Raw genomic sequence first — 9,776 nt, forward strand, 5'->3', positions numbered from 1 at the left:
TCAACAACAGATCAGCTTTCCTATTCTCTAAGTCTTTTAGAATGGCTTAATTGCAACAGCCACCATCGTCTACCTAACTACCAGGGGCGTCGTTCACTCCTCTGATCTACGGAGGCACAAAAGAGCGAGCACACCTGCCTGAACCCACCCAGGAGTCGAACCTGGGATCTCTCGCTCGGTAGGCCAGGAGCACACCAATGATACTATGAATCAGTAAAACTAATAATAATAATAATAATATAATAATAATAATAATAATAATAATAATAATAATAATTTATTTATCACCAGAAAGTTCAGACACGCGATGGCATTTGCTAAGTGCTTCAAGGTAGTAATAAAAGAATATTTACGTCACTGAATGCTAATAGTAACGGTAACGTAAACAGCGACAATTATGCTTCCTGCTGAACAAAACGACTTTCGTAAGGCCAGGATTTAACAGGCTGTCAGAGAGCGGAATTGTTGAAGGCGTGCGTTGCATAGATAATGCAGCCATTGCGAAAGGAGTTAGAAAGAGAGAGAGAGAGAGAGAGAGAGACAAACTGACAGACAGACAGAGGTGCAGGATCCTCATCAGTGTGAAAGAGTAACCTGAAGACGTTACGGTGTATTGGAACTTTTTAGTTTTCTGTCAAAGAAAATTATTATGCCGGCTTTGTCTGTCCGTCCTCCCTCATATCTTAAGAATTACAAAGGCTAGAGGGTTACAAATTGCTATGTTGATTATACACCCTGCAGTCATCAAACATACCAAATTGCAGCCCTCTAGCCTCGATAGATTTTTTTTATTAACTTTTTTTTTTACTTAAGGTGACATACCAAATTGCAGCCATCTAGCCTAGGCAGTTTTTTTTTTTTTTTTCTTTTTACTTAATGTTAAAGTTAGCCATAATCTTACTTCTGCCAGAGATATAGCCGATAGGCCCAACAACATAGGCCACCACCGGACCGTGGCTGAGTTTCACTGGCCGCGGCTAAGAGTTTTATGGGCCGAGGCCATCTCAGGACAGAAACCTCGATTGCGCCAAAGAAACTTGGGCGCATTTTTTACTTGTTTATTCTTTTTATTCATTTTTCGCGACAAATCAATTTATCATTCATTTTGACGAGTCAGTTTCTACGGTTTCCAAGTAGTGTTTTAATAGCCATTGTCTAAGAGAAGATTTACAGGACAGAGGAAGATGGAGAAGCTGACTAGAAACGGCGACCCCATATAGAAATGGGAAAAGCTGAAGGCAAAGAAGAAGATTCGATAACCATTGTCGACTGCTGGATTTCTCATCACAAACTTCCTCAATATAGTGCTAATGAAGACCTATCTTGCAATAAAATGGGGTGAGACAGATAAAGTAAGAACAAAAGAACAGCAGCTGCCTAATTCGCTCTTCCACTTCCGAAGCAAGAGTGGAGTGGACAAGAGAGAGGAAACAATTTATTGTGCAAAAAAGAAAGAAAAAAAAAAGCTTACACAGCACAACGGGCAACCCGGACGCGGTATGCGCATAGGGGAAAGCCCTCTTCAATGAATGGCATTGGCTGTGGTATTATACATACCTTTTCCACCCTATTCATTACTAGACAAACGTCATTTATCAGGGCTGATATGGTACTCAGGTAGTAAACAAGGATTAGTTTACCCTCTCCAAAAATTCTGTGAATCATTTCAGTTTACTTGTGTACCTATACTATTTTTAAGTAATTCCGGAGGACGCCGGTCCGAATCTGAATTAATCATGAAATTAAATTCAACGAGAAGGATTTTATATATGTACATATGTATATATAGTATATATAATATATATATATATATATATATATATATATATATATTAAGGATTTTTAAGGTCAAATGACACTAGTTTAAACAAAATGAAACAAACAACTACTGGCAACTTAACCTACCCTCATTCCGTTGCATATCACTCTTGGGAGTTGGCTGAAAGTCCAACCTTGGCAAAATAAACTCCCGTAATTACAAAAAATATACTTTTTATTTCCCAAAATTAGTTAACATTAAAATAGAATAAAATGAATTAACTCGGACCCAAAAAGAAACGTTAAATTATCATATTCCTCTCAAAATCATATTTAAGTAAGTACCCCCTCTTATCTCATTCTGTCCGATTAATCATAATCTTTCAATGAGTCAATACAAATCTAGTGAAATCAGTTTGTCTATATGGTGACTTCGAATCCACCTGAAATAAAGAGACCACAGTTATGACATCACATACCCATTAAAGTTAGTCAAAAAGAATGTGTACCGCACCCCACTTCTCTTTCTCCAGACAAAATAATTGTCACTTCAAAGGTTAACTTTTCCAAAGTTCTCTCTTACGTTACCTTGTCTGACGGACCTGCAACACCTCTTCCAGGTGTCTTCCACACTCTGTCAAACACAGACAGTGAGTCCACCCCAGAATAAATGTCATTTTCTGTTCGTTATGAACACACACAGACACACCCCGTTTGGCACACAATAAGCACGCATGCTTCATGGCTGAAGCTCGTGATCTTCGAGGCATCATTGACCACAAAGTGCATTGGTAAGCTATCCTGTCTGTCATTTCAGCATCTTCGAGGAATCCCGCGTTTTGCGCTTGTCTCTAACCGGCAAGAGCCTTTAAGATATACGTGTATATATATATATATATAACGCCTAGGGTTTTTGATTAATAATATATTGCCAATGTGTTCCCTTTGACCTATGGAATGTGAAGAACAGTGAGAGGCGACGACCCGAGAAAGCTGATGAATGAGTTTCTATGGGTGGCGTGAGATAAAACTGCTTAGTTAGACAAGTCAATGTACTGAGTTTATTAACTCTTCTCAAAGTGCCTTTGTGAAACTGGATGCAGCTAGAATTGTGAGGCGTTAACGAAGTGTGCGTTCGTAAGTGCGTGTGCGCCTCTTTCTGTTAAAAGAGTATCATACACAAGTCTATGGGGGATTTTGATAGAGGCGTCTTCGAGAGAAAGGCAAGATGCCGTGGCGCTCACCAGGAGTCTTTGTTATATAGTGTTTATAGTGTTCCGACTGCTTGGGTGAGTGTTAAGATTACTTTAGCCAAAGAGCGGCTTGTTGTCTGTTTGACATTTTTAAGAATATCTGATCTTTGATTTTGTTGCTAAACTTATGTGTACTTACCGGGATGTGTTCTGTGTCTTTGAAACAGACGGTTCTGGCAATGGAAGGACAGAGAGTTCCCAGAGGGGTGTAGACTTTTTGGTGACTGCATACAGTCAGACATTTTACTGTTGGGGTTTTAATAGAATTGATTCATTATTTATTCACTGTTAATAAATGTTTATTTTGATGATGCAACTCTCTCATTTTCATTACCTGTTAGAATGGAGAGAAAGAGGTGGAGAGAGAGAGAGAGAGGTGTCGGTGAGAGAGAGAGAGAGAGAGAGAGAGGGGTCGCTTGGAGAGAGAGAGAGAGAGAGAGAGAGAGAGAGGCTGTGTGTATTAGTTTGCCTGACGTTCGGTTCAAGCTACACGCTTACCATATGAATAATGAGGGAATCTCCCCATTACAGGATTTGGTGGCTAGCTGTTAAAAAGTGGTATAAAAGAGTTTTTTTTTTTTATGCCAGGGAACGCCAATGAAGAGACTGGTGACCAGTTAGAAAATAAAGGGGTTATGGGTTATGGCTTAGCGATAGTTTTCGAACGACAAAGCCTTTGTGGGATTTGGGAAAATTGTTAAATTGTTGGATCTCAGTTGCTAAGTGAAGGGGGTAGAGAAATATCCGTCCATGGGATGTGGGATGAGGAAAGAAATTCTATTGGAGTCATCAGATTTGCCCGTACCGAGATTCTTCAGGGCGTGAGACGAGTAACTCAGTCTGGTTTGTGAGTGAGAGTTGCCAGGTGCCATCTCGCCGATCGCGTTTGCATTGTGCCGACGAGATTTACATATTCTACGCGAATTCCGGGGTGGTTTTCTCTTGTTTTGGACATGTGAGTGTTACCGTGTGTTTTTTTTTAATCCTGGGGGCTTTTTTTGAGACGGGTTCAAGAGGTCCAAAAATTTTTTTTCTTCTCTTTCCCCATTGTAGCAGAAGTGACGTGTTTTCTTTATTCACGCGTGTTTATGATAGACGTATTCATCTTTGTTTAATATGAGGGTGTATAAGATGTATTTATACATGGGAACTGTGCTTAGATAAGCACATTTGGCTTGGAGACAAGAGCGGCCACTAATTTCACGGGCTCAGCACATTGCGAGGGGAGTATGGGCTGCCTCTGGGGATAGTGCATGTGCATGCGAGGGTACTACTGGCCTCCCTAAGAGGGGATTGCAAGATGGGCACTAGTGTATACCTTGGGAGGGGGTCCTCAGACACTGTTCAAGGGGAGATGGTACTACTGATGGGTACTACTAGCGTATGCCTCGGAGGAGTGTTCTGCCGCTTGACTGAGGGATGTTTCAATGCTCATTGGGGGGGAGAAACTTTTTTTCTCTCATTGGGGGTGAACTCCTTTTTTATTCTTTGTGTCGGGGTGTTGGGGGATGGGTTTGCCCTTGACAATGAATTTCCAATGCCAGAGACGTGCAGTTATTACTTATATTTTATTTGAGCCGGCCAATGTGTTTTATATTATATAAGCTATTTTGCTAGGCGGGGGCTAGCATGAGGTGGCCGAGCTATATAACGCCTAGGGTTTTTGATTAATAATATATTGCTAATGTGTTCCCTTTGACCTATGGAATGTGAAGAACAGTGAGAGGCGACGACCCGAGAAAGCTGATGAATGAGTTTCTATGGGTGGCGTGAGATAAAACTGCTTAGTTAGACAAGTCAATGTACTGAGTTTATTAACTCTTCTCAAAGTGCCTTTGTGAAACTGGATGCAGCTAGAATTGTGAGGCGTTAACGAAGTGTGTGTTCGTAAGTACGTGTGCGCCTCTTTCTGTTAAAAGAGTATCATACACAAGTCTATGGGGGGATTTTGATAGAGGCGTCTTCGAGAGAAAGGCAAGATGCCGTGGCGCTCACCGGGAGTCTTTGTTACATAGTGTTTATAGTGTTCCGACTGCTTAGGTGAGTGTTAAGATTACTTTAGCCAAAGAGCGGCTTGTTGTCTGTTTGACATTTTTAAGAATATCTGATCTTTGATTTTGTTGCTAAACTTATGTGTACTTACCGGGATGTGTTCTGTGTCTTTGAAACAGACGGTTCTGGCAATGGAAGGACAGAGAGTTCCCAGAGGGGTGTAGACTTTTTGGTGACTGCATACAGTCAGACATTTTACTGTTGGGGTTTTAATAGAATTGATTCATTATTTATTCACTGCTAATAAATGCTGTTTATTTTGATGATGCAACTCTCTCATTTTCATTACCTGTTAGAATGGAGAGAAAGAGGTGGAGAGAGAGAGAGGAGAGGTGTCGGCGAGAGAGAGTGAGAGAGGAGAGAGAGAGTGTCGGTGAGAGAGAGATGAGAGAGAGAGAGAGAGGGGTCGCTTGGAGAGAGAGAGAGAGAGGCTGTGTGTATTAGTTTGCCTGACGTTCGGTTCGAGCTACACGCTTACCATATGAATAATGAGGGAATCTCCCCATTACACACACACACACACACACACACATATATATATATATATATATATATATATATATATATATATATATATATATCAGAAGGCGTTGAAGAAGACAGCATTAAACACATGTCATTTTATTCTCATTGAGACGTTTCGAGACCAATGTCTCAGCATCCAGGCTAAAATAAAAGATAAAAACTGATATATAATACAGCATGAAATTATTTTTGTTGACAAAAAAAAACAACACATTGAATAAAATAATACAAGGAAATTCACAACATTGAAATACAAGTTACTCTAAAAAAATGAAATAAAATAAAACGAAATAAATAAAAATAAATAATAAGGCATTATTTTCACACAGGTATATTTCGAAAGGCAACGTTCACAGGCCTTGGTCTTAACTTTTATAGTTTTTGTTTTTTTCAATTTTAAATTAACCCTCTTACGCCGATTGGACGTATTAAACGTCGAGTCAAAATGTCTCCCGTATGCCGATTGGACGTATCATAGTCGGCTCAAAAAAGTTTTTTAAAAATTCGCGGAAAAAATACTTATAGGCCTACCAGCCGAAAAACGTTTGTATCACGCGCCTTGGGGGATGCTGGGAGTTCACGGATCAAGGCGTTGTTTTGTTTACAATCGCTACGCAGGCGCGCAAGCGCGAATTTCTTTCTTATCGCACTAAAAAGTATCAGTGACACATCTCGGAAATTATTTCGTCACTTTGACATAATTATTGCACCATTTTAAATTATCCTTTACATGAAGTATTATATATGAAAATGTGCGCAATTTCATGCACAATACAACTAAAAAATACTCATGATTGTAGCTTTTATCAATTTTGAAATATTTTCATATAAATAACGATAAGTGCAAAAATTTCAACCTTCGGTCAATTTTGACTCTACAGAAATGGTCAAGAAACGCAATTGTAAGCTAAAATTCTTATATTATAGTAATATTCAATCATTTGCCTTCATTTTGCAACAAATTGGACGTCTCTAGCACAATATTTCGATTTATGGTGAATTTATGAAAAAACTTTTTCCTTACGTTCGTGCGATAACTCTTCCGATAAATTTTTTCGTGCGATTGTCCTAATGTTTGCACCCTTTTAAATTTGCCGTTACATAAAGTTTTATATATGGAAAATGTGCGCAATTTCATGCACAATACAACAAAAAACAACCCATGGTTGTAGCTTTTATCAGTTTTGAAATATTTTCATATAAATAACGTTAAGTGCAAAAATTTCAACTTTCGGTCAACTTTGACTCTACCGAAATGGTCGAAAAACGCAATTGTAAGCTAAAACTCTTATATTCTAGTAATACTCAATCATTTACTTTCATTTTGCAACGACTTGGAAGTCTCTAGCACAATATTTCGATTTATGGTGAATTTATGAAAAAAAAAAATTACGTTCGCGCGGTAACTCTTCCGAAAAATCAGAATTTTTTTGTGCGATTGTCGAATGTTTGCACCATTTAAAATTAGCTGTTACATAAAGTTTTATATATGAAAATGTGCGCAATTTCATGTAGAATACAACTAAAAATGATTGAAGGTTGTAGCTTTTCTCTTTTTCGAAAATATTTGCATATAAATCACGATAAATAGAAAAAAAACCACGTTCGGTCAAATTTGACTCTACCGAAATAGTTGAAAAAACGCAATTGTAAGCTAAAAAACTCTTACGGCCTAGTAATATTCCCTCATTTTTCTTCATTTGAAACAAATTTTGAAGTCTCTAAAACAATATTGTGATTTATGGTGAATTTTTGAAAAATATATTTACCTTCACTCCGCGCGCCGATTCGCGGCCGCAAGTCTCCGAAATACGTACATGGCATTATCCTAATATTTGCTCCTTTTCATATTAGCCTTTTTATAGAGTTTCATATATCAAAATGTGCGCAAATTCATGAAGAATACAATAAAAAATAATTGAAGTTGTAGCTTTTTCCATCTTCGAAATATGTGCATATGAAAAATATATATATTAAAATTTCGACATTCGGTCAAATTTAACTCGTCCGAAATGGTCGAAATCTGCAATTCTAATCTAAAACTCTTACAGTATCGTAATATTCAATCATTTGTCTTAATTTGAAACAAATTGGAAGTCTCTAGAACAATATTGTGATTTACGGTGAATTTTTGAAAAAAATATTTTTTTGCGTCCGCGCGTTACGAATTCGTACATCATTTTGTGATAATATTTTTCCGGTGTTGTTTTATTGTTTTACAATGTATTATATATCAAAATGATCGCAATTTAGTGTACAATACAACGCAAATAAAAGTAACTGGTTAGCTTTGACCGTTTTCTGCACAGCGTGATTTAAATACAATTATGTATGAATTTTTTTTTTTCGCTACCATATATCGCATTATTTACCATATGATAATGAGGGAATCTCCCCATTACACACACACACACACACACACATATATATAATTATATAATTATATATATATATATAATGATATATTTTTCATTTTTGATGTTGCATTCTAAACTTCAGGCAATGACAAAAAAAGGAGCCAAAAATGAACTCTTAATCTTCAAAAGTACTCGCGCTGTAATTTTTTGAAAAAATTATTTTTTTCCACTTACCGCGATCACTTCCACCAAACCGGGCCCCAGGCATACGGGAGACGTTTTGATTTTTAGGGCTCCGGCGTAAGAGGGTTAAATTCGTTATCTACCTCCTCTATAGAGCCATGACATTAACTTCTGATTGGAGTCTTTTCCACAAAGAAATCGGAATCCCTTACGATTATTTTATATCAAATTGTTACCCTCCTAATCTCTTTATGAAATATGTCAGGAAAACTCTGGAAATTTATTCATCCTCCAGCAGCAATACATTTGGCCGAGAAACTCAGTTTTTATATACGATTTCCTTATATGCATGACACATCTTTTTTACCTCACTTAAGGAGAATTTCAATCAATCATTTTCCAGCTGTTGATGTTAAGTTTATCTTAATGAACCCTAGAACTATCAGTAATACGTTGCGTCATAAAGAGAGATTACCTCCTTTAATGCAATCCGGCGTTGTCTACATTTATACTTGCTGCCGATGCAATAGGCAGACTTACGTTGGAAACACGCGCCGCTTGCTTAAGGTGAGATGTGATGCACATATGGGCATTAGTTTCCGTACAGGGTGTAAACTGTCCAACCCAGAACTATCTAACATTAGAAATCATGGGAAATTTTGTAAAAATAGTATAAACTATAAGGATTTTAAGAAATTGTTATCTAGTCCATACGCGCATCACCTTCTAGTTTTAGAATCTCTAGCTATAAAGAAACTAGTTCCAACCTTGAACAACCACTCTTCATCTGTTCCCTTGTACATAGCTTAAACAGGCCCCTTCTTCTTTTGTTACCTTCGATGCGTTTCCCATACACCAACCGAACGTCGTTGAGACAAGGTGTCTTTTTTAACTATTCCTAATTTTAATAATGCCTTATTATTTATTTTTTATATTTCGCTTTATTTTATTTCATTTTTTAGAGTAACATGTATTTCAATGTTGTGAATTTCCTTGTATTACTTTATTCAATATGTTTTTTTTTTTATGTCAACAAAAATAATTTAATGCTGTATTGTATATCAGTTTTTATCTTTTATTTTAGCCTGGATGATGAGACATTGGTCTCGAAACGTAGCAATGAGAATAAAGTGACATATGTTTAATGCTGTCTTCTTCAACGACTTTTGATTTGTACTGCCGAGGAATAGCCTAACCATCATGTTGAATTATATATATTATATATATATATATATATATATATATATATATATATATATATATATATATATATATATATATATATATGCAGGGTGTCCATAAAGTCCCAGTACCATTACAAGCAATAAATATTTGTAAAGGTACTGGAACTTTATGGACACCCTGTATGCACACACACACACAATTATATATATATATATATATATATATATATATATATATATATATATATATATATATATAATTATAACTTTGTTTCCAATTGACACTGGTTATTCTACAATGCATATTGAATACATATAGGTATAGTAATGAGAGATCAGCATTAAAAAAACTAACAGTAAGTGAATACTAATGTAACAGGCATTTCTTCAACTTATTCTTAAAAAAATGTAAAGATTAGCAGCATCCTTGAGCCGATATCTGTTGACGCTCTTTTTACATATAT

This window comes from Macrobrachium nipponense, chromosome 26, assembly GCF_015104395.2.
Source record: "Macrobrachium nipponense isolate FS-2020 chromosome 26, ASM1510439v2, whole genome shotgun sequence".
Lineage (NCBI taxonomy): Eukaryota > Metazoa > Arthropoda > Malacostraca > Decapoda > Palaemonidae > Macrobrachium > Macrobrachium nipponense.